The sequence below is a fragment of the Corvus kubaryi genome, unplaced genomic scaffold, assembly GCF_017639235.1.
Source record: "Corvus kubaryi isolate FWS band 111438036 unplaced genomic scaffold, C.kubaryi_AGA036_p1.0 split1-131, whole genome shotgun sequence".
In the NCBI taxonomy this organism is placed as follows: Eukaryota; Metazoa; Chordata; class Aves; order Passeriformes; family Corvidae; genus Corvus; species Corvus kubaryi.
The window spans coordinates 10,856,251-10,882,201 of NW_024582073.1; the positions used below are offsets into that span (position 1 = coordinate 10,856,251).

Sequence of the window (25,951 nt, forward strand, 5' to 3'; positions counted from 1 at the left end):
TGAAAAACTGCATCATTAACAGCTTATACCTACAATCCCAACTGCACTCTCATAATATGCAAAATATGCTTGCAGTAGTATTCCAAGCAGCATGTATCCTCACAGTAGAATAAAATGTTCATATTTTTCTGCAGTACTGACTCACACTATTTCTTGAATACAAAGAACTGTGAAAACAAATATAGTGCTTGTTTTCTGAATCTCTATTAAGTGTACAAAGAATTGAGTTTTCATCATCCTAAAAGGTTCAGGCACATTGACTTCTTTAGGTGCCATAGGGTTTAATGTCCCAAAACACACATTTTGTATGTAGCTTTTAGTCTACTAAAATGCCTTCTCTCAGGGATTGAGGTACAAAATTCTAACACATGACTAGCATAACTTTTTTCATTACATTATAGATCGTGGGTTTGATATATCTTTCAGACTCCCTATTTTTTTTCCCTACTGCTGGGTCAATTAAGTCAAGGCTCTTGTTTTCTTATGCCATTATTATATGTAGTACTTTTAATTTGAAGCAGTTAATCTGTATCTGGTTCAAATTTACTGTTTTCTCTACCTAGCTTCATTTTGTCCAGACAGTATTTCCTGACCTTTTCCTAGTCTGAAATCTAAACCTTAAACTGTCTTCAAGGATTTGATGACATGGCTCTAAAACCTTGAGCTATTTTGATAATACAGCTAGAAAGCAGAGATCAGACCTGGCAATTTTACTTAAGCTGTCTACCCAGATGCACCCAAAATATGGTTGACTAAATGAGGTGAAAAGAAATATCTGAGGAGAAAACAATCAGAGAACAAGTTGCTCATTTTCTTTGTGCTTTATGTATTCTTATTAAATTCAGGGGTAATTGCTCTTAGATTTGTAGGACTAATACTCCAAGGTGCAGAATAATCCCCTTGCCACACTCTACCAAGTGCCTTTTAAAAATCAATAACAACATTATGTAGTTCCCTTATCTTTATGCTCAAGTAATTTCTCAGTTAGTTGTCATAGAATAAACATCTGCTTAAATCTCCTTGGCACAAACCCCCATTTGTTATTCTGCCAGTTGATTCCTGATGTGTGGTTTGAGTCTACATTGTATCACTCTTAGGAATCATTTTGCCGGCATAACTTAACAGATGCACAGTATTTAATGTTGTGGGTTTTTGTTGGTTTTTTATTAATAGATATTTCACAAAGGCATAGAATAATAGAGTTCTCCAAGTTTCACCAGATCTGTCATGGATTTCTTGCTGTTAGTATATTCTGTCGTTACAGAGCACTGTCTTCTGGGATCTTTGTAACCAGACTATTATTTTTAAGAGGAATTAAATTGTATCTCCTATTCTATCTTTATAGATGTCTTCTGGGATTTATACTATTGCAGTTGAGAAAATATTTATATTTTATTCTAAAATATTTCTCACCTTGTAATCTTCTACTTCTCAGACTTTGTTCAACTGATCTTTTCTACAGCAATATCTACATAAGTAAATTTCTTGCAGCCATTCTCTATTTACAGAATCTCAGAATCAATTAGGTTGGAAAAGACCTCTAAGATCAGCCTATGACCAAACACCACTATGTCAACTAGACCACAGTACTAAGTGTTATGTCTAGTCTTTCCCTGAACACCTCCAGGGATGGTGACTCCACCACCTCCCTGGAAAGTCCATTCCAATGTCTAACCACCCTTTCTGTGAAGAATTTCTTCCTAATGTCCAATCTAAACCTCCATTGGTGCAGCTTAAAGACTATATCTGTCTTCCTGTCACTTGTTACCTGTGAGAAAAGACCAACCCCCCCTGGGCTACATCCTCCTTTCAGGTATTTTTAGAGAGTGAGAAGGTCTCCCCTGAGCCTCCTTTTCTCCAGGCTAAGCAACCCCAGCTCCCTCAGCTGCTCCTCATAGGGCTTTTGCTCGAGACCCTTCACCAGCTCCTTTGCGCTTCTCTGGACACACTCCAGCACCTCAATGTCCTTCCTGATGAGGGGCCCAGAACTGGACACAGGATTTGAGGTGTGGTGTCACCAGTGCCAAGTACAGGGGAAGAATCATTTCCCTGGCCCTGCTGGCCACACTATTGCTGACGCAGGCCAGGATGCCACTGGTTTTCTTGGCTGCCTGGGCACACTGCTGGCTCATGTTCAGTTGGCTGTCAACCAGCATCTCTAGGTCCTTTTCTGCTGGATCCCTTTCCAGCCACTTTTCCTCCAACCTGTATTCACCCATAGCATTAAAGTCATAGTGTTAAGAAATTATTAAATTGAAGAATCAGATGTTTCCCTTAAAGACACAGAAAAATTAGTTTCTTTAATGTGTTTTATCTATGTTTTATAAAAAAATGTCTGCTTAGTGACAAGGAAATATAAGGACACTCTTCATGCACAAAATATTCTTAGAAAAAATCATTCTATTTTAGCTCACTATATATGTGCAATATATATGTAAACTTCAGTCTGTTGAAAATAACAGGCATGTCAACACCTATGGACATCATTAATGTGCACTTAGACATATGCACCTAATGTATAAGATCTTGTTTTCCTCCATTAAGATGTTTTAAGAAGTTTCATGGTGAAACCCACAAGGATATTAAAATCTACATTTTCCCCTTCTTATCAGGATCCCTCTTACTTAAGATTCATAGACTCTCATGAACAAAAGTCAACAGATTTTGAAAGAGGGACACAATAGCATTCCAGTATCAAACAACTTCACTGTTAGAGAAATATAATTTTCAAACTAAATATACTGACTGTGATGGAATTTGAACTATGATTCCAGGCATCTGCTTTCCCCATCAGACCAAGTAGATTACGTCATTCAAAGAATTACAGTCAACAGGCTCTTCAGAGGCAACATGTGTCACTGCATGATAGACTGCATTTATATTGTTGAAATTGGATAAATTACTGAAGCATTGGTTTTTATTTATTTCTGTGTGCAAATAATTTATGAAATTTATCTTCCTCAGTTTAAAGGCCTTAGAGTATTATTCAGACTACTAAATATCACCATCTCAGACAGGAATGGTAGTTTGGGGCAACATGGCATCTATAGTCCTGAGATCACACTTTTATAATAACTATTCCTCTATCAGTTACTTAACTGGTAAAAACATATGAACATGAAAACTTGCATAACTATAGTTTTAGGATTCTGGGCATTATGGTAGAAGTATCTTGGATTACCTTATGTATTTGAGCACAACTGTGTTTGCAAAAATTAGAATGTGCGATATACTGCTGACTAAGAACTTAACAGTTTTGAGTCATTACAACTGACACAATGGAAACTGTTTCATAGCTCAAAAGATACACACAGGCATGATCATAAATAGGAGAATGTTAAATGAGATGAAGGTCCCTACATTATTACTAATGATCACTTCAAACAGAAGGAAATCTTTCATTATATGCATCTTTGCTCTTCAAATTAAGTTCATTCTGATACCATTCAAAATGACAGTGGAGGTGAAAGCTGTAAGTAGTCATTTTAGCTGATGCATTGAATTTATTGTGCAAGTTAATTAATGTCTCCTGATTTAGTCCAGATTCCTGGTTTCTCATCATGCAAAAAAAAGGAAGAAAAGTACCTGCAGTAATTGTACAGAGTATATTATTTACCTTGTTAGCCTGAAAAATCATCAGGGAGAATGTGTTTCCAAACCACGTCTGATGCCTGATTCAGAGCCACTCACTCCACAGGAAGTCTCAAAATATTTACAAATTTTCTGAGTACTGTAATTTTTCATATCGGGGGAAAGTCGTCCTATCAAAAGGGCTGTGGACATGGGATATATGTATGCACTTATTCTCACAAGCGAAATATCTTTATAGCTTGAGAAATTTTATATAGAGTTTGTTTCTGGAAGAAATACCAACATTTTGTATGCCCCTCTAAATGCTATTTCTACTACTGACTTCTGTGGTAGAAACACTTCTCAAAGGATGAGTGATACCAAGTATGGGATTATGCAGAACCAAACAGACTAATTCATTAGCTCATTCTGCTTCTTGAATTATCAGTTCTTGTAATTCAGGGTTATGTTCTAAAATCAATGAACTGTGGTCTCATGATTTCAGTTGCAACATCACCTAAATATAAAGGTACTTTACCTGATTTTAAAAAGTCAGTATGCTTAAATGCCAAAACCTCACATACCTGAAAGTGAATGTTTTTTGCTTCTCAAAGGATCTCCATTTCTTATGCTTATGAAATGAGAACCTGAAAACAAAATTAATTAGGTTTACATGAATGAATTTTTGATCATTTTCTCTTCTGTGTTATTGAATCATTGGTCAGTATTTCCTAGTAGTGGATACTATTGAAAAGATGTAACTGGGTTTAAAGAGTTACTCAGGCTTTTTTACAGCTTTCCAGGATAAGAATTTTATGTATAATGTCAATCTTGTATTCTCTGTTTTGTCAGTTTGCCATTTTCGTTATCTCCAGGGGCATACCATAGCAATTTATTGTATTGTGCAAACACCCTAAAATAATGTGTATGCATATATTTGATTTGGTTTTGCAGATCCAATCATGATGTCAGAGACTAACAATGCTTTTAGACGCAGGAAGATATATTCCCAGTCTTTTTACCTCACCTTACACTTAATTCATTCTGACATCAATATTCCAAACAAGATTTTGTGCCTAGCTGCATCATTTAAATTGAATAGTAAATCAAACAGATTATTTGTACATTGTAGTCATGAAGGTAAATTGTTCATTACCAATCAAGTACAAATGCAAGGTAAATTTTCATTGATTTTTTTGTTGCTGATGATTTTGTTTAGGTTAGTAACTTCTTGTGTGTTCTTGTGTAAACAGTATTATATTGCATTTTAGTTCTTGTTATTCTTTTAATATAAAAACAAGCTTAGAAGTTATTATGTGTCAGAACAAACAAGAAAAAACAAAACCCCCTAGAAAGTCAGGAAACTATTCTGACTAGTTGCAGAACCTAGAGCAATGTTATTCATGTACAGTCTTCTGATAAGATTATGCAGTTTTCAGATTTAATGCTTATTGAATGATTCAAATATATTCTCAATATCAGACACACTGTCTAAGTGTAAACAGTTCTGAGTCTGATATTACAGGAAGCTTTATGAATCACATATTTTTAAACTGGTTTTGAGGTGTTTTAGAACCTTCAGGAACCCTAAACAATAGGACTGTACTGACATCTTGGATTGCCATTATGATGTGCTTATTGGGTCAGCTGAGGCAGAGCTGAAATCTTTGGATACACAAATTATTTCTATATGTAGGAAATAAGATATTTAGGACCTTCAGCTATATTTTTCTTCTTTTTATGGAAATAATTTCAGACTGTGTTATAGATACTTGCTTAAAAGACGGCATAATCCTTTTTTATCGATTCATTTGAAAAAAAATGTGAGTTTAATTCTTGGAGGTCTATTTAAGAGAAACTGGATGGATTGTTAAGCAGATGATACTGAAGTGTCAATAAAGAACCTCAGAAGTCTTAAGGGTTTTATGTGGAAAGTGTGAGAAACAGATTCTGGTGGAAAAAATCAACAGTAGTCATTGCTATTCTGTAGTGTTTAAAAGTTTTTGCTTTTAAATTACAAACATATATTATTTACATTTATTCTTTCTGGTACACAGTTTAATCAAAGCATGCTGGCCATGAGAAACATACATAAATGGAAGTGCTCACAGTATTCACAATTTATCAATGTATTTAAATATCACATTTCCATTTGCTATTTTCTCTGCTATGCAAAAAAAACCATTTTCCAGTAGTGAGTGGTTTGTGAAAAAAAATCTCCATCATGACTTTAGCAACATTTTTTTTTAAGTTCTGTTCAGACAAAAAACTATGACAAGCACTTACAACAGTATATATTAGGGACTTGTTTGAACACCCTATCCTTTGCTCATAGAACATGGCTTCAGGCAGGATAAAGCCTTTCTGTAACTGCAGCTACAACATTTTACAGTGCAACAGTGCACTTCTGAGATTATGTAGATCTCAAATCGACCTCATAAGGTTATCTGCCAACAATGCCAACCTCTCAAAAATTTTTCTGTAGAGCATGACCCCTAACAGAAGCTAAGAATAAATTTACTCCGCTTTTAAAAGGTGTGTGAATAAATCTCAGATAAAAAACAATTAAATGTGACATCATTTGAAGAATTTTATTTGTAAATTCCAGATGTTTATAGTGAAAGAGTTTTCTTAGTGTGGCTACACATCTTGTTATGGCATAACAAGAAAGGCATTTACCAAACAAGTAATATTTCTTTTAAAAGAAAGGAGTCTGTGCAGCACTGGGGGAAGATATTGGAGAGTTCTTTTAATTTTAGTACAAGAGTGTTTGATCCCTATGTCTGTGATTAATGCTTAGTTTTGTACCATAAAGTGCTTACTACAAATGCAAGAGTTTAATGTAATTTTGTGTTAACTCCCTACATCTGTACCAGCAAGTACTTTCCTGTTTACCTATACCAGGGCTTAATATGTACAAGCAGATAACTTAGTTTTAAGAATTAAAATTTTGTGCCAGACCAAAGATGTTGAGAGAAGTACATAGTGATCTGACCACATATTTGGGATATTCTCAAAGAGAAAAGATTCATTAGAAGATTCAGTACCATAAAAGAAAAATTTGAGGAATGGGAATGTTCGCCAAATGATAACCACTGACCCTCAAAAGACCCCTACTCATATCCAAAGAAGTCCCCAGACATCATTAACATATATGTATGTATTCAGGAAATGTAATGAATATGTATTAGTTTCATGAACATAACCTGGTTTGTTAGGCTGCTGGGTGTGCATACTAGGTGGAGCAATTCCCCATGCAGCCAGTGCTGCAATAAACTAATGTTGCCTTCCTACCCTAATGAACCAGTTGGAGAGTTTACTTCCTGGTCTTTGGTCACAGGTACATGAAAAGACTTTTTTCAGGAGAGAAGAAATGGTTCCTAACATTTATCAGCTATGACTAGAAAGAGAAATGTCTTGCAGAATACTTTCATGCAGTATTATCAAGATTTTGACTGTTTAATGAACTTTTGGTCTACAAGCTGTATTATCATAATGTAGTATGTGACTTATTGTTAAAAAGAGTCTTGAAAGGTATTTATGATTTTAAGTTTGCTTTTTTTGGGAAGAGAAGTTCTGTAGAGGGGGTGGGAAGCAAGGGAGAGACATGGTGCAGGGTTCTTTCTGGATCCTGATAAGGAAGTTTCAACAACAAATGGTTTCATAAAATGGCTGTTTTAATAAGATAGAATAAAAGGAGGAATATAGATAGCAGGTAAATATTTCTTCAGATGGTGGAAACCCCATTTTCTGCCACTCTGGATGCACCCTAAATAGGTGTTTCAATGACACACTGTTCAGAACAGGCACAGGGAGAAAAGGTCCTTCTTTTTGATCACTCCAGATATTACATAATTTTCTTAAAAGAGAAGAATTCCATTCCTAAATGTTGATCTCACTTTTAGGTAAAGGCAAGGCCACACAGGTGGCATAATTGTCAGTAAAAAGTGGGACCTGTCTTCAGGCTCCTTTTTTCCAAGAAACTGTGTGAGGTTGTCCTGTGGTCAAGTGATCTGTGTAGCAAAAGGCCATACTGAATGTGCAGCACAGCACAGGCCTGGAATTAATCACTGTGGTTAAATGCTGTAGCATCAGCAACTCATGTACAATGGTCTCCCAGTCAGGATCAATGCATTACATACCTCGACCTCGAGCTTACTCCTCTTTATAAGTTAGCAACTGTATTACTGTACGGATACAGACTTCTCATGCCCTAAGTACAGCCCTAACAGAGCACACATAGACTGATCAAATTCATTGACTCCTGGAATAAAATGTCTTCTGCATGATCCCGGTGCAGTATCATTGAACTGAAACACTAAATTAATTTACCATTTCTGAAAAGTCTGCTCACTGAATGTGTTGGGTTTGGCTGTGAAAGAGTTAACTTTCTACAGTGTGGCTATTGTGTGGCTATGTTTTGGATCTGATAACTGAGCATGCCTCTCTGAATAAAGAAACATTCTAAGTTGTTTCAGGACTGTATGCTCTCAGTTAAGCTGAGGAATAGATACTGACATCAGACAGGAAGCTTATTGAATCAAAGTGAAAAACCAGAAACAAATAACACATTATGCTTTTCGCAGCCCAGACTACAGTTGAGAATCTACTATAACATAACTCCTATGTTCTGATATTGAACTGTAAAATTGTTATAAATTATATTTGATGTAACATGCAGATTCATCCCTATGCTACATAAATTCATATTAAAATAATATCTAAAGTTTTTAAAAATAAACATTGCCCATTGGTTATGTAGTAGTGTGTATATATATATAATCTATGTAGTCTGGTATAAACTTTTCTTTAATTATTCCTGTTAAAGTTATATTTGATTATTTTTAAACTCAGAGTAGACCATAACACTTTAGGTTATTCAAAGGTGTTTATTGTGGCCTTACTGTATTTTCACTGCAAACAATGCTAAAACTCCCCCTGACTTCAGTGCTAGGTCGAAAGTCACTTGCCCTTAAAAAATCCCTCACTTATTGTTAATATCTAATTAAAAAACTCTTATTTCAATATAGTAGAAATTTCAGCTAATTGCTACAGGTCATAGATTACAACTACTAGCATGGATTCAAAGTTTTTGAGAATCTCTTTTCTCTAGGTCATTGTTAAAAATTGTGAAACTTCCCTAGTTCCTCTGCTCTTCTTCACAGTTTTTAAATGTACCACTCTGCAGACATTTCTTTTTCCTTATGGATTTCTTTTGTAGTGGTTACTTTTTCAGCATTCTACTATCTAGAGACAGTGGAGAAAGAGCTTGTGCTACTCTTTTACTTAGGTAACATCTCTGCTGTGTGTTGCCCGTTTCTCCTGCAGCACTCATTTTGTTTTTCATTTTCAGAAGGTTTTGCTCCCCTCCAACTCTGTGTGTAAATTTGTCTTCATCTTGTAATTTCTATTATTTTTGATTTTTGGCCATGAATTTTGGATGTTAAAATGACATTTAAGGCTAAAAACCCTATTATTTTGTCCTATATTCAGATTTTAATGATGAAGCTACACTGATAAAGATACTTGAGTGACTACACCAATTAATTTGGACAGAATAACCTTCAGGTTATCTACAGATTTTACTACACCTGCTTAGAAGTTCACTTTTTGTTAGACAGGTTTCTGGTTTTACAACCTCAAAATCTCTATGCTGTCTTTGAGTTTTATATTCGATTTCCATTGCTGTCTTTCAAAATCCAGAAGTAAGCCATGTGACAGCTGTGGTTTTTTAAGAGATATTTGAGAGGTTATTTTTCTTCCAGTCTCCTAAGAAATACATTTATTGGATGTGAATTCTTAAAGAAAGATGACTTACTTAATCTTTCCTCTAATTCTTATTCCCTCTCAAAACTGCACAATTTCTACTAAATTTCCATTACAACTTGTTGGCAGTAAGTGGAATTTCTCTATGTCTTAACTTTTTACTATAATTTCCATTGATACATAGTCTTCCAAAGACTCATTATGAAATTAACAAGCACCATGAGGTTGTAACATAGTATTTTCTTTTTCAGTTGTTGTTGAGCCTATTTGGTTTAGAAAGAAAAATGCACTGTCATATGTACTGATTCTTCCCATAAACCAGAGTTCCTCTTTACAGTATTTATAGAATGTTGTGACTCAGATACTGAAATTATCAAGTAACCTTTTACTTTATGGTATCTTGTATCCAAACAAACTTGGGGAAAACATGTTTTTCAGTTCTACAGTTTCAATATCCAAAGAGGAAAAAAAGTAGACAGCTTTATAAATGTGAATTAATTTTCTTTAGTTTGTCTCAAAAAAAAAAAAAAGTAAAAAAAGAGTAAGCATATTAAAGCATATTTATTGCAGTTTGTCATTAAAAAAGCAAAAGCTAAACTTCGATATTTGAAAGTACCCAGGAAACCAAAAGTTAAGACACTGGTTTCTCAAAAAACTGCTCAATAAATGTTCTACCCATTTATATCTGGCTACATTTTCAAGGAGTTTTTTTGAAGACTAAAGATCGAATGCAACTCTTACAGACAAAAAGCTTCAAAAATTCTCTGAATTTCACTTCAATGGCTTTCATATTTCCATGTTTGTTTTTCCTTTGGCATAATGTCTATGGCAATTATACTATTTAGAGACATATACTGCTACAGAAACAAAAACTGAACACCAAACTTCAGGTGTTAATACATTAAAATGTAAGGATTTTCATAATGTCATAATAGCTTCCAGGTTTCAAAATCCTAACAGAGGAACATTTTGCAAAATATTTGTTTTCTTAGACTTTAATTTCTGCATAAACTAGAAAAAATAATGAAGTCCATCCTGAAATGTTATACAGTCTTGCTTAGCAGATAAATGCTGTCTTAATTATGTGTCTTACTGTCTGTACTTTTGTTGTCTGTTTTATGTCTCCTACTTATTGTACAGGTGCACAAAGCATACCGGAGGTGAGTCATGTGCCACAGCCTCTTATATAATATATAATTATATTGCATAATAATATAATATATGTATTTATTTTGCCTCATGCATAAGATTTTTAGATATTACATTTTTAAATAGTACATTTTAAAATATTTTAAAATATTGTTTTGTTTTTAAATAATTTTAAATAATGCATCTCATTTTAAAATCATATTAGAAATATAGCTCAGTGTCTTGGCAAGGACTTAAATCACAGATAGCCTTCAAATTCTATTGACTAGGGTAGATGAATTTGACTTGGTAGAAATTATTACACAACAATACAGAAGTAGATTTTACATCAAGAAAAATATGTATGTGAATACGTGGGGCTTTTTATGACACTTCCTTTACAGAAAGAAGGCAGTTCCAGAACTCACTATTAGGAACTATCATGATGCAAACATATTTGGCAGCTAGTTTTTAGAGTGACATGTTCAGGGAAAGATGGTATAAGAATGGCAGAAAATTTATGCAGTACAATCTCTGTCATTCAGCAACAGTAATAATTTTGATTTCCCATTCATCTCAAACCTTTGCATACAATGCTCTGAGCTGCCTCAGGGTGGTTTGGTAGGTCTCAGGAGGTTATAAAAAGGTAGGTAGAAAGCATTCTGTGAGGCTGAGAATGAAAGTGGCAAAGAGGATAGAAAAATTTTTAATGTGCCAAACACTGGGTAGAACAACATGATTGTTCTGGGTTTTTTTATGGGTTTTTTACTCTCTTGTTTAAGAAAGGGGCATTTAGGCATTGTCAGGGGCAGGATACTGCTGGTATATGTGCTCTTTGGCCTAGGCCATTATTGATGTTGTTATAGTCTCAGATTGTTAGGGCATTTCCAACAAATCTGTTTTACACTGCCAGTGCTTAAGGTTTTATTCCCACTGCAACAAACTGAATCTCACAGTGTAAGCCATACAAACTCAAAATCCTCTCCCTTTATTATCCTATAAATCTGCAGTGATTATAGAGGGGAAGAAAAAGAAATACAGATTTCATAGTCTACTATGTCTTTCTTAGATCATATAATACAAACCTTGATTAAAATACTAAATTAAGATACTAAATGTGGCAGTTCAAAATATTTTGAAAAGATGGAAAGATGAGAATATAAAAATATTTTTGTATGCTTATGGTCCTGATCCTTCTTTTCATTTTACACAATGCTAATAATCTGCAGACTTCAACAGAAGCAGGATCAAACCTCTCAAGAGCAGTGGCATTTTGATGTATTACACTAATACATCACCCTATGAAGCTCCTTGATGATGTATTGCCCTAGTGCTTTATCAAAGTGTCATTGCTCCAATGAAGGCATAGCACCTTCTAGCAAAGTCCTGGATAAGAAGCTATGTTGGAGAAGAGGTTATGTTATGTAATGTTATGTTATGCTATATGCTATGCCATACTAAGGTATGTTTTATCCTGGTATAAAGAACAATATCAGAAAAAGAGAGACAACGTTCCAGGATTTAGTGGCAGAGGTGGATACACCCAGCAGTTGGACAAAATTCACACAAATAAATTTCAATAGGACTTTGGGCTGCTAATGTAATGCTATTTGAAAATTTTGTCCTTTACTTTTTTTCAATATCTTGATTTTTGGTTTTGATAAAAATACCTAAAATATGAAAAGCAGTGTTGAATATTTTCTCTTAAAAATGGTGTCTAAGTAAAGGAGAATCTTTACATTTGGCTCAATTCCTTATCCCAAACCATAATCAAGACATTTATTGACTAGGAAGACAGGTGAAACTGGCTGCACAAAATAGTTTGATAAAATTGTTAAATCCTCATCTCCATTCTCAACATAGTAAGAATTTTCTCAAATTGTTTTACTCATATTGCACATAAAAATATAAAAAAATTTTAAAGATCCAGTAAGATAAACAGAAAAGATAGCAAAATCATTCAGTATAGCTCTAAGCATATTTCCATTGTAATGGAGGTACCAAATAAACATCTAAATAATCACATAATGTAAAAAAAAGCACAATCCACTAAAATAAAAATAGCATATTTGATGAGAGATGCATTATAAATGTCTAATTGCATCCCTATTTTTACAGTTCAGAATACAAAAGGAGGAAGGATGGCTAATAATTATGTTTTTTCAAGGTTTCAGTCCATCCAGATGATCACATAAGACCTGATTCTGCCATCATGATGCACACTGATTTCTGCTTTATTTGAGCAGCATAAATCTATTCATTCTGGGTTTTTTTTACTGTTCTATGAAAGTAATGCTACTAATGCCTTCAGAAAGGATACAATCAAATCTAAAAATAATTGATAACTAGGTGATACTTGCCTCAATTTGGATTAGGTGTTTGTGAGCTCTGTCTGTTTGAGCATCATAAAAATCACCATTTGGGATAAATTTTTGCTCCTTGTATTTAGGACACCTCAGTGATACTGTCTTACATATTATGAATGTGTTTGTGTCTCTGTATTCAAATTGCTTTTCCTGAGACATAATGTTTTCTAAAGGAAATAAGATATAAACTGGATAGGCCTTGATTAAACCTTTTCTAAGAATACAGCTTAAAGATTTGCACCCAAGGATCTTGTCCATCATTCAGTAATGGCAGGGGAAATACAAGTACAAGAAAAGTGTGATCTATTATCTTATTTATAAATAATTTCCTTCATATTTTCTTGAAAAAACATTGCATTCCATGAAAAAGCATTTCTTATCCCAGAAATACTACTAGTAGGCTTGGATTTGTTTAACTATTAACACATTATTTGGAAAAAAAAAAGAAGCTTAATAAAATCTAATAAGTAATAATTATTTATTACCTTTAGGTTGCAGTAAGACTACCTTTCTTCTGCATTTGTAGAATTTTGCTAAGAAATACTGTTCTAATGACATCAATCAGAGTAGAGTTTGGATATTATCCTCTTTTGTATATGTTCAAGAACAATGGATTTAGACGAATTTTGCTAGACTTCATAGAACTATTTAATCATATTTTTTCTTTTAATATCTATTGTCTTACCTTCTAGCACTTATTGCTCATGTTATTGAGAAGTGATGTGAAAAGCCAAGAATGAGACTTATAAGAGTACAGGGTAACACTGTGATGTTGTGTAAGATCATTGTTTTTACTCTACATCCCACAGACATTCACAAAAATATCATGTGTTGAACATTCCCAACTTTCTTTGAAATAGCAGAACTTTAGAGAATTAATAGTTTTATTACAATGAAGTACAAGAAAATATGATCTGTCAAAATAGCAAATTGGGCGTCTGTGGGTGGACACATCACACAGCTCCTATTATGTTTCATTACCTCACCACCAAATTTATAAATAGGTGAAAACTATGGAAAAATAAATAAGTGGCATTTATGATGGACTCTATCAAGTTCATATATGAGCTACCACAGTGCACACTGTCATTTCATCCTTACAAAAAATAAATTTCCTCTTCTACTGACAAGTACCAAATAAATACCATTATGATCCAGAATTTGTAGCATTTATTAATTTTTACTTGACATTTGCTACAAACAATACTGCAAAACACTGACATATTTTATAGGTATAGTTAAATTCTCTTCCTTTTGCCAGAGATCCATTATATTAGTTTATGTTGGCCATTATTTGTTAACAAGGTTTGGTAATAGCCTGAAAGACCTTCCTGTATTAATATAGCTACAAAAGCTAGTTCACTTAGTATGGCACAATAATAGCTTAGATTTTAGTGTGTGTAAACTGTATTACATGCAATGATAAAAACTGATCTCGATTTTCAATTTGTTTTATTAGAGTACTTGTGTAAGAGACTTAAAGATCTCAGTTGTCTCAAACACTGTTAAGACCACTAAAGGACTTTGCCCGCTTTGGCAAGCTGTGTAAAGAAGAAACTGCTCATGTGTCACTACCAAACCTCCTGAATATGACTTTGTGGATTTGGACTGTAAATTAAGCCACCTGATGGGAACTTGAGATGTGATAAAGGTGGTACTATTGTCCAGTTATGTAAGGCCTAAGGAGAGGTAAGCAAGGCCAGGGGAGAAGAATGTATCACTGCAAAGAATCCACAAGGAAAGCCATCTCAGCACCTGTGCTGAAAATCAGCTCTGGCTGGGTCTGCCAGGGGGAAACTATAACTCACCTACTCAAAAGAAGAGAAAGACTAGAATGGGACTTATTAGCACTGGAATTTAGTCATGTAACCAACGGAATGAGAGAACTGTGCAGACAATGAGCAGTAATTCCTTTGTTTGCTAAAATGTATGAATAGTGAAAAGTTTTGAATGACTTTGGGACGCTCACCACTGAGAAGACCAGGGTAAAGAGGACCAAAGGGATGTCATCTGGATCCATGGGTGGTGATATCTTTCTACTTCACCTGTCTCTCTCTCACTTTCTTCCTCTCCCTACTCCTCTCTTTTTCCTATTTCTTTCTATCTCTCTCTACCTCACATTTGCTGTTAAATAAAATCTGCACTATTGACTTCGGCATATGGTCCTGTTTGAACCTTAATTTGGGCAGAGGCATCTCTCAATAACTGGATCTTAACAACTCTATAACAGGAAAAGTGAGTCAACTTCTTTTCTTGTCCTTCACTGAACTTCTTTTCTCTTACTCTTTCATTCTCTCAGTGGAAAGAAGATCCCCACTGCTACATAATATTATATATTCTGTTCTACCACAGGCCTCTCATTGCCACTGCACAGAACTTGCAATCCCATCTTATACTCCCTCTTCTTGTCTGTACCATTTTCTTCTGATTATAAACCTGAGAAGAAAATAACACAAGACACGTCTTTCCTCTGATAAATGTCTTTCAACTTAATATGTGTTTTGTAGTTTAAATCTCATTTTTATAGTAATATTTTTTCTTGGTGGGAATCATTTTTTTTAATTTCAAATATAGTAAAATTAAATAAAAATCATATTAATTATATGGAAAAACAACAATTTATCTCTGAAAACCTATGAGTTAGATGTGGCAAGTAAACTGCCATGTTTTTGCAAAGATTGTATTGAGTTAGACTGTTGAGACATAATTTCATAAAAGAAGATAATTTTGACACTGAAACCAACATAATTGTATAAATCAGATTCTGCAGTAATTGTTTTTCATTTGATGAGCTTAGATTCCTGAGTATATCAAGAAGCGCGTGTCAAGACTGTGATATGGCCAGAGACAGACAGAGTGATAGACACAGCACCAGTGGTGAGGGGCAGTCCAGGGTAAGGTTGGTCATGGCCATCAAGGCATTGCTGACCTGACATTTCCCAAGTATGCCTCATAAGAAGCAATACTTTAAAAGTTTGCGTTTATGACAATCTCCTGCTAATACTCAGTCATCTGCAAAAAGGCACCCTATTGGTTTCAGCTACAAAAGGGCGAGATCTGATTTACAGAAATTATCTTGGTAAAGACAAAATTACTTCCTGTAAATATTTCCTCTACACCTGTAAACTGTAATGGATTGGCAGTGACCTCCCTTTCCCCACTGAGCTGGTGGCTGCTTGCATATTTTCCCTCAGCCTACTTTTCACTTGAAAAAAGTAGTTGAGAGAGTAAGTCAATATTTTGGGTTGTCTCTGTCAAGGTATGAAATGTAAGGGTTATCTAAAATAGGAAAAGAGCAAATATGTATTTTTTTATATATAAAATCACTTGGATTTTATGTACCCAAGCTGTCAGACAGCAGTGGTTATAGACATTTCTGTTTGTGTGTGCGCATAGATTTCCTTTCTTATTAGGGTTGTGTAAGGTAATATCAGAACAACAGTCATCCCTGCAAGTTATTCTAAAATGTATTTTTATTTAGATTCAGAGACTATAAAACCATAAACAGTCATACCCATAACTCAAATAATACAGGTGATAGTGCTTCCATGAATTTATTTCTATGGGACACAGGACTACATATTTTGGAAAAGTCTAATTTAACACCCTCAAAATATGTTAGTAGTTTAGGGCAACTTTTCAATTCACTAAAAGTTGTAGCCACTATTAAAGCTATTAGTATCAAAAGATTTTATTTTTAGTGTTTGAAACCCTGATTTCTTTGCCTTACTTTTCTATTGCGCTCATTTCTTCCTGTCTAGTAGGACTGGCTAAACTTCAGATGCAAATTTATTCTGTTTTGCAGTAGTTCTTCTACATAATATGAATCATGCAACACAAATGTTTTACATAACATAATGCAGTTATTTATCAACATATTATTTAACAGTTAAAACCATAATTTAAAAATTTCAGGCATTCCTACTTCAGAAAAAAAAGTGTAATATGTGTCTACACTTGTTTAGAAGGCATACAAATTTCAAATTTAACTAGAAAAACATCTTCAGAGATTTAAAAAAAAAATACCATTAGAAATTTTTTCCAACCTGATCTGACATTTCCCTTTTTTTTTCCTAAGTGTCTACATTCAGCTCTCATCACAATTGAATTGCTCTAGAGTAATATTTTCTGGTTACTCAGAACCCAGTGTCAACCCAGGTGCTGAGAGAGCATGTCTGTAATGGTACATGAAATTATTATACCTTGATCATTTTGATGATAAATTTTACTTTCGTATTCTGGAAATTTCTTGAAGTCATCTGTGTAATCCTTCAGAATCCATTCAGGATACCTGAAGAACACATGGATCACTGCAGGCACAAAGCCTCCATGGTCGTCCTCACAAGATTCATACCATACCCATTACTACAAGAGAGAATCCATTACTGTTCCTCAAGAAATAAAGTTCCTAAAGATTTTAGAGATGAAATAAATGAGATAGCAAAATGGCTAACTACTATAAAGTACTCAGAATGGTTGCTTTCATCCTCCAGATGGGGATTTGGTTTTAGTATAGGGAGGATAAAGTGAAATGGAGACTCAAATTCCTGTCCCTGATTATTCTGTACCCAAGAAAATGAATAGTTTCAGAGGAAGAGGAAAGCATGCTTTACATTTCACAGCTACAGTTTTAAATGTTAAAATATAAAATTCAAGTATAGTTTTCAACTCTCAAAGCAACATATTTTTATCAGCTTTTGCCACTTTCTCCTTACTTCCCCCATTAGATCTTTCCGAAGCCTTCATATGTTTATGTGCCAGTAGAGTTAGTGCCTTGTGCAATAAGTGTCCTTTCCTGGTACAGACCTTGAACAGAAAAATGCAATCTTTTTTCCATATTTTTATCAGCAAATACCAATATTTTTCTGGATTTACTGTTTTTTAGAGCCAATTTCTAACTTACCATATTAAGGACAACTATCTTTATCATCTGATCATATACATATCCGGGCCATTTATTTTAGGATGTTTTGCTAACTGTTGTAAAAAATTATTTTGCAAGTCCATTGTCTAAGGTAGATGGACTAAAATCCCACCAAAACCCATCCAAATTCCTTAAGAGCAAGTGGATAATTAACACAACAAAACACACAAGAAAATAGTAGGAAATGAGAAAAAATATATTGGTACATGCAAAATAGATAAATAGCTACTAAATTAATGAAGCAATATATAATCTAAGAGATTTTCTTGCCTCATAATACTTTACTCAATCTTTTGTAGCTGTACAACATTCCCATAGCAACCATCTATGATATCACAAATAAAGACTTATAAGTGAAGAGGAAATAAGACATGCATGAAGATTAACTTGAAAAAGAGAAATAATACTTTCACAAAAATATGCCTTGTATACTAAAAAAAATAGGAAATAAAAATTAAAAATATGGGAAGCATGGTTCTGAATTTTATGCTTTCCTAGGCATTCTTTTTGACTCACAAATTCCTGGGTTTTAGAATTTACAGTGCACCTTTGAATTACAAAGAGGTAACTGTCAGTTGTAATGGTGAGTATGAAATGGTTGTTTATATATGGAAAATCTAAGGTGCAGCTTTTGTTACTAACCAAAATGTCTAATTCCATAGAGTCTGCTGCTTCGCATCTCTAATTGAGAAACATATACCAGTCTGGAAACGTCATATAATTTGCTGTAGAATCTAAACAAAGCATAAGTGTACAACCTTTTTTTATATTGTGACTTGCTGATATCTGGTACCCTGAAATTTTATTTTCTATTGCCATCTCTCAAACTTCATCTCTTCACTGAAAAGACTGAACAGATAATACTTTTAGTGATTCCTTATGACATTCCAGTGTATATACAGAGGACCAAAAGGTTTAAATATGAGAAACTTCAGAGAAAAATATTATAATAGAAATAATTATTCAAATTAATTTCTATATGAAATTATTTTTAAAGCATTAACATAATTGTATTATTTTACCTTGGGTGGAGTTTAGAAATGTCTCTCTCAAAATCTGCTAAATTCTTCTACCTACATGTTTATGATGAACTCCCCAGACTTACTCTTCTATGAACTAGAAAAAAAATGTAAGCAAAGTTTATAATTTCATATTTTAGTGACATTACTTTAGGTATTTCCTATTGAATTATAAGTCGGAAAGATGAAAATGAAGACCATGTTTGAGTTCTTCTTTAATATTAGTATTCATAATGTTTAAGTTGATTAGAAACCTGCTGTTTTCCTGAAAGCATCAGTAACTCTAAACAAGACAATTTTGCCTTTCTTAAATTCAGTGTTTGTGGGACTGGTTCCTGACGTATTTCATAAAACAGAATAATCAGGTTACCAAAACCAAAAACCTAGATATCAAGAAGCTGTGAAACCAATAGGTTCTGAACTCCTATACTGTATGTGCTGTTTTTCCTATTCCAGTCCTTGTGTTAGCTTTGAAAGGGAATTGATAGTTTGAGGGACCTCTGTTGGTACTATAGTTTACATTTTTATACTACTCTTACAACTCTTTTCCTTCCTATACTACTCTAATTCAGACATTCAGGGGATATTTAGATGAATATTTAAAACACAAATTATATCAGTGTCCTTCCATGAAAATATATTTTCCACTATGACATTAGTGAGTTAAGAAGTTAAATCCTCCTAAAAAGTAGTGGAGCAAAATTTCCAAAAATCACTAAGATATTATTACTTATATTTCTTCTGATATTCTCTTCACTTAGTCAGGTCATAAATAAGCAACAACTATTCAAAGTTTTCAACAAATCTTGAAAAGTCCTGTAAAAAGAGAAAAAATACTACAATAATTTCATACCATACATTAATTTCCCATCAAAATGCCAATGAGGTGAACCTAACTCTCACGTTAAGCAGTGACATTTAATATAGATCTAGATAGCATTTAGGGTTTTTCTAAACTGATTTTCTTTAGAACAGAAGAGTTCTAATTACCTCTTAAGTAAGCTAAAAGTAATTTAATGCAATTTAGATGTATTCAACTGTGTAGCTACATTTTGATTAAACTTATTGTTGGCCTAAGTATAATCACATGTTGATTTTTTTTCCTTCTCTATCTCTTTAGAGTTAATGATTAGTTGCATTATTATTATCAGCTTACATTTTAGACGCCCAGCACCAGTTAACATTCTATTTCCCAAGATTTTATTTATAAGACTATGATTCAGAGGGGAAAAACGCAAAGAAATTCTCCTAATTCTATGAAACATCAGTACATTACAATATAATAATGAAAGGCTATTATTTTTCAGATTGGTCTGTACTCTCAAGCTCCTGAAAAAAAAGGGTTGCTGAATTGATTATAATTTGTGTGGAATGGACTGTACATGCATGTTAAGCAATTTTTCTACAAAATTACACAAAATTGGAACATCACTATAGCAATATTCTATTGTATGTAATTTTAACTAAATATTATAATCTTCAACAGAAACTTTTTTGATATGTATCATGCTTTGTAAAATCCAGTTTTACTGAAAGGAATTTTTAGAAAGAGTGCAAATGTTTATGTGAAATAAATTTTGTAGAATTTGCTAGGATTGCAAAAATAGTCCAAGCAAGTTCAAGTGAGTGTTTAGTGAAAACACTTAAAAGTAATGTGTTTAAGGGCAGTAGTAGAGAAGATGAGGTGAATTTTATTGCTCTCTTCCAGGAGCTTAGTACCTATTCTCCGGGTCTCCATGGAACCCAGCAGTGCTTTATACAGATGCACTCAGCCTTTCATGGCCAGCTGCAGCATCTTAGCCACACATTTTAAGCAAGAATTATGAAAAGGTTCATTCAGCTTCCTTGATCCTGCATAGTGAAGACTTTAAAGTTAGTATTTTTGCTTCTTTCCATTAAAAAAAATTTCTTAAATAGGAGCTCTTCAATTATCCCAAAATAGAAAGTCAACAATACTTCAGCTCACTCCAAACCATCTGTTTACATTCATTTCTATCGCAAACTTCTCAGTCATTTGCATTTTGCCCAAGCTGTCAGTTCTTCCTTTGCCAACATTAAATAACATCCCACAGTTGTAGTAGTTCTTTTCAGTCCTAGTGCTAGAATAAATTTTCATCAACAGAAGGAACATCTTAAGATAGCTGTATCTATATCTGAAAATTATTTAAAATCAAGTAGGGCAGAAAGGCCATGCTGTTTAATACACCGTTTTTAAGATTTGTGTCATTAACAATACACCAGTTACACAATGCAAATGCAGACATTTCTTTAGTAAAAATTTGCCATGTAAATAATGCTATCTGTTTTCTCCACACAACATGAATTTATCATTTCCCCTCAATTTGTTAGAAAAAGAGCTCTATTACCATTAGGAGCTAGATAGGACTGGGATCATTAGCATCTGAAACCAGATTAAAAGCTCTTATCTTTCCTGGTTTAATTTTTTTAAGTAGTTTCCCTGCCTCTCATGGGGAAATACTAAATAAAAAGAAAAAAAATAATCAAGCAATGAAAACCCTCTTATCAGAAGATATAATATTATTTTTTCATGTATTTTCAGAAACACCTCCTCCCTTTTAACTTCAGACATACTGAAGTATTTTGTATTACTTTTCAGTGTCATTAATGTACCCTTATGCATAATGTGCAGTGAAAACAGGACTTACATGAAGAAAGAGGAAGAAAGATAAATGACCCCATATAAATAAAAAATACTTTTCTAGTCACTTAACAGCAATAGGTCTCTTGAAGATTGTTTAAAACAAAGCTGGTTATTGACCAGGTTTTGTTGTAGTTCTTTGAAACCTGGGGATGATAATATCAGGGCTTGATGATGATAATCACATGAAGCTGTTCCAGAAATATTTGTCCTAATAACTAATTTTAAAAATTGAAAAACTTGAAAGGATTTATAACGTAACCAAATATGTTTTCCCATTCATGTTCCATCTACCATTTGTTGTCTACAGTAGTTTAAAGATTACAGAATTAAGTTGACACATTTGGCTGTATTCATTTAAAATCCAAATCACTAAGAAATGAGAGGATTCTTTATCCTTTCCTTTTTCAAAACATGATCTAAAAAAAAGCACCAAACCCCTCTTCATAACAAGCTCTGAATTGTTGGCTGAAGTAAAGTCATTTCTTACGTAGACAACAGACTGAGACAGCCGCAATGCAGTTTCTTAACACTGCCTTACTAGTTTGTGTTTGATCTCACAAGAACCTCTTTTGGGAAAACAGCTCACTCCATTTCTATTAATGATAAATTTTGCCATTCTAAAGGAGTTCCTAAAATAGATGTTTCTTACTGTGGTGGTGGTTTAAGGAAAACAAGACTGAAAACAGATATATCAACATACATCTAGAATAACTTAGTTGGTTTCAGTACTGTGATTTCATGCTTCAACAACAGAACAAAGATATGGTTTAAAGACACACATTATGGAAACACTGTAAGGGAATGTGAGCCAGAAATGTATAATGATTATAAAAGAGTTTAGCAAAGGGATAAACAAGTGAGAAAAGAGAGTATAAAATCCCACAAATGCCCAAAACAACGAGAGGCAGGGAAAAATCACTAATCATTATTTGTTTTTGACTCATTCAGAAATCAGTAAAAAATTCCCCTGTACATCTAGTCATGAGCTGTAAACTGTTGTTGGAAACAGTCTGGTGTCCTAAGGAGGCAATATAAAGATTCTTGGTTATTAGCCTGTGTGGCCTGGTTAGCAGGCTGCTGCATTTCCTAAGGATTAGATACCTAAAAGTTATAAAGATTCTATTCTTCAGTATCCAGCAACTTCAGCATATTTTAGCTCCACTTTGCACTTTTATAAACTAAAACTGCAAAACCAACAAACCTGGCAAATTATCTTTCCATTTATATGCAATCATAATTAACATAATTTGAGCAGCAGGAAGAAGGTACTTAGAAGGTCTTAGAAGTTTCATTTTTTCCATATTCCAAAAAATGGTAGTCCGGGTGAACACCATACATTTTATTCCAGTAGTGATCTGTTTGGGATTTATGAAAATTTTATTTCTACTTGCTTTAAAACCAAAGAAGAGAAAATTATTTTTGCAGGTAGTATTCTGGTTTCTAGCTTTGGAAAACGATTGTCTACTGCAGGTACTGTTCTATAGTCCCGTATTTATACACGTTATTTTTTAATGACAGAAACAAAACACAGAGTTTTGGGATTTTTTTGTTACAAATACCTCTTTCTCTGTTTAAGTCTTAGGAACTAGAAATCAGTCTTAAGTTTCAAGGTAAAAAAAATTATCTTCTCAAATATTTAATATTAAAAAATTCACCTGAGTTTAGATCATATAATTAATATGCAATCGTCCCATTTGAAACCCTTAATACAGGCAATTCAGAGCATCTGAACCTTTCAATTGTAATTCCTGGAGTTTGTAATTTTTTAGTCATGTGGGTCAGTGGTCTGAACACAGAATTTTACAGTGCACACACAATTAATCTGTTCATTAAATGTGGAAAGTCATTGTGAAAGCTAAAATGAAGGACACCTATTTATAAAAAAAACATTTTGGCTTTGAGTTGCTGATACAGCAGCTCTTCCTACATTTTCTGTCTATCATTCATGTTAAGAAAGTTTAGTAGCAGGGCCAATATAGCAGTTAATGTGTGTGTGTGTGTGTGTACATACATAGAATTGAAATAGGAAGACCTATTTTATTTTTAAATTATTTAAATTACTCAAGCTAATGGTTATTTTGACTAAATTGATAATTTTGAAGAGAAATCAAGACAGCTCAACAGAGTTAAAGCAAATATCTGTAGTACTTCAGTTTGCAGTTTATCAGTTTGATAAAATGTGAGGGCTTATAATACCCTCTGTCTTACTGTTAATTGACTAGATTTTGAGGAATCTAGTAATGGTCACAAAAATAGGGACTTGCTCCTTTTCTTTATAAAGACTCTACTTCACAAAGAAAAAAACCCCTTGTCTTTAATGTGGCCTAGGTTAATGGACAACAGGGATAAGATAGAGCAAAGGACACCTCCTGAACAACAATCAAGATAGGAAATCCATAACCAGTAATCACAGGACAATATTCTTCCATTTTCTTCATTCAATTCGGTGAAGTAAAAGCAGCAAGCAAAATCTGTAGTCAAATACACATGGTATTTCTAATTTGTCGAGCCAAAGTACAAGGCAGCCTTATGTTAAGATTCAATTATTAGAGAGACGCCTCTACCTGAATTAAGGTGCAAATGAGACCATATGCTGAAGTCAGTAGTACGGATTTTATTCAACTGTAAATATCAGGTAGAGAGAAAGAAATAGGAAAAGGAGAAGGGGAGCAGAGAGAAAGAGAGTCATAGAGACAGATGAAGTAGAAACATACTCACCCCTCCTGTGGATCCAGGTGCATCCTGTTGGTCCTCTTCTGGTCTTCTCAGTGGTGAGGGTCCCATTAAACATAGAATTCAATGGGTTCAATGGGTTATTATATGATCAGATATAGCTGGGAATGCCCCAGCACCTCCCCTGCAGGGATGTGGGAAGTTCAACAGACTCTGGATCTGTTGCAACACTTGTGGACCACATGCAGTCCTCTGGTGGAAGGCCTCAGAAAGCAGTCTGGGGTGTCCTTCACAGGTCTTTGGTTTATGACTCCTGAGACACAACAGATGTCTCTCATGTGAATGTCTGGTGTGAATAACCTTCTTGAGAGAGGGGCCTAGTCTTACAACTGAGCTGGTTTGTGTAGGGGAGGACTCTGCAGAGTCTGTTCTTTATCTGACTTGTAGCCTCCAGTGCTGGGTGTTACCTCCTCTAGTTTCACCATCACCCCCCCTAAAACTCCTTCCCCTCAGTTGTGGGGAAGCATGTGCAAACATGGCCTCAGCAAATGAGCCTGTGGGCTATGACCCCCCCCAGCTGAAGCCAACCAGAGACGATTTCCAGGACAGCTGCTGGGTTTGGCTTTCCTTATGGATACATTCCTGTCCCTAAGCCTTGTTTACTTCTCCTGGGACCTGAGATGATTGGACAACAAGAAAGACACAGACCTGGAGTGAGTCCAGAGGAAGGACATCCATGTAGATGATGAGAGGGCTGGAGCAACTCTCCTAAGAAAACAATCTGAGAGAGTTGGGGTTGTTCTGCATGGAGAAAATAAGGCTCTGAGGAGACCTCGTTGTGATCCTCTAGTACTTAAAGGAAGTTTATAAAAAAGAGGGAGAGCAACTTTTTACGCACAGTATTTAGGTACTGGAAGAGGTTGTCCAGAAAGGTTGTGGACTCCTCATCCCTGGAAGTGTCCAAGACCAGACTGGGATTGGATGCAGTCATGAGCAACCTGATCTAACAGGTAGCACTTTCCCTGTGGTGGGAGGTGGGGGTGGAACTAGATTATCTTAAGGTCCCTTCCAACCCAAGCTTTTCTATGATACTCTGATTTACATATGCACATATTTTAAATCTATCTCTAGAAATCTTATGTCTAATCTATACATAAGAAGATATTTTTATTAGTAATATTTATTCTAAAGGTATTTTCTGTATCACAGAATATTCAGACTGATTTGCATACGGATATCAGAAGTCAACCCCACATAAACTTAGAAGTGAGAACATAAAATAATAGTTGCTAATAATGCTAGTGAAACACATAATCCAAAGCTGTGAATTAAACTGTGAATGCTCCAGAAGATTCGCGGCATGTTAAAAGTTTTAAACTGGGTCTTAATTTGTTTTCTGTTGCATTAGTGAAAAGATATGTCTTCTAACCTTATTCAGTGAAAAAATCTGGCAGGTTTTCAAAACTGTTAGATCTTTTATCTCAACCTCCTATTTTGTATATCTAAGCAGGCATTTTTGAGAGGAAGTGCTGGTTTTACAACTTTGTTGTCAGACTGTGTTGCATCTGCCATCTAATCATTAGAATGTTTTTCAAGAAGAATAGAGATAGTTCTTTAAATAAGAAGAGAAAATACTAATTTCCATTAGAGGCAGTTGAAGGAAGAAGGAAAGGACATCATTATTGCAAACACTTTAGTGATTTTTTCCTTGTTTCATTTTCTACCAGCTGTGATGTCAATGAATATCTAGTCCTGTAAAATTTCACACACATGAGTAGTTCTCATTGCTTTTAAATTAATTACTGTCATGATAAAACTATCAGCAAGAGACAGGCTATTTGGG

At 34.2% G+C, this 25,951-nt stretch overlaps 1 long non-coding RNA gene across 1 annotated transcript in view; it reads right to left on the reverse strand.

Moving 5' to 3' along the window:
- The window catches only part of LOC121676783, a 34,900-nt gene extending 9,202 nt beyond the window's left edge, over positions 1-25,698 (reverse strand). The window contains exons 1-3 of the long non-coding RNA XR_006020590.1: positions 24,154-25,698; positions 18,777-18,870; positions 4,155-4,217 (exon numbers count right to left, since the gene is read on the reverse strand). This is a non-coding gene — a long non-coding RNA (uncharacterized LOC121676783). The remainder of the gene's footprint in view (positions 1-4,154; positions 4,218-18,776; positions 18,871-24,153) is intronic.
- Positions 25,699-25,951: the final 253 nt, after the last annotated feature.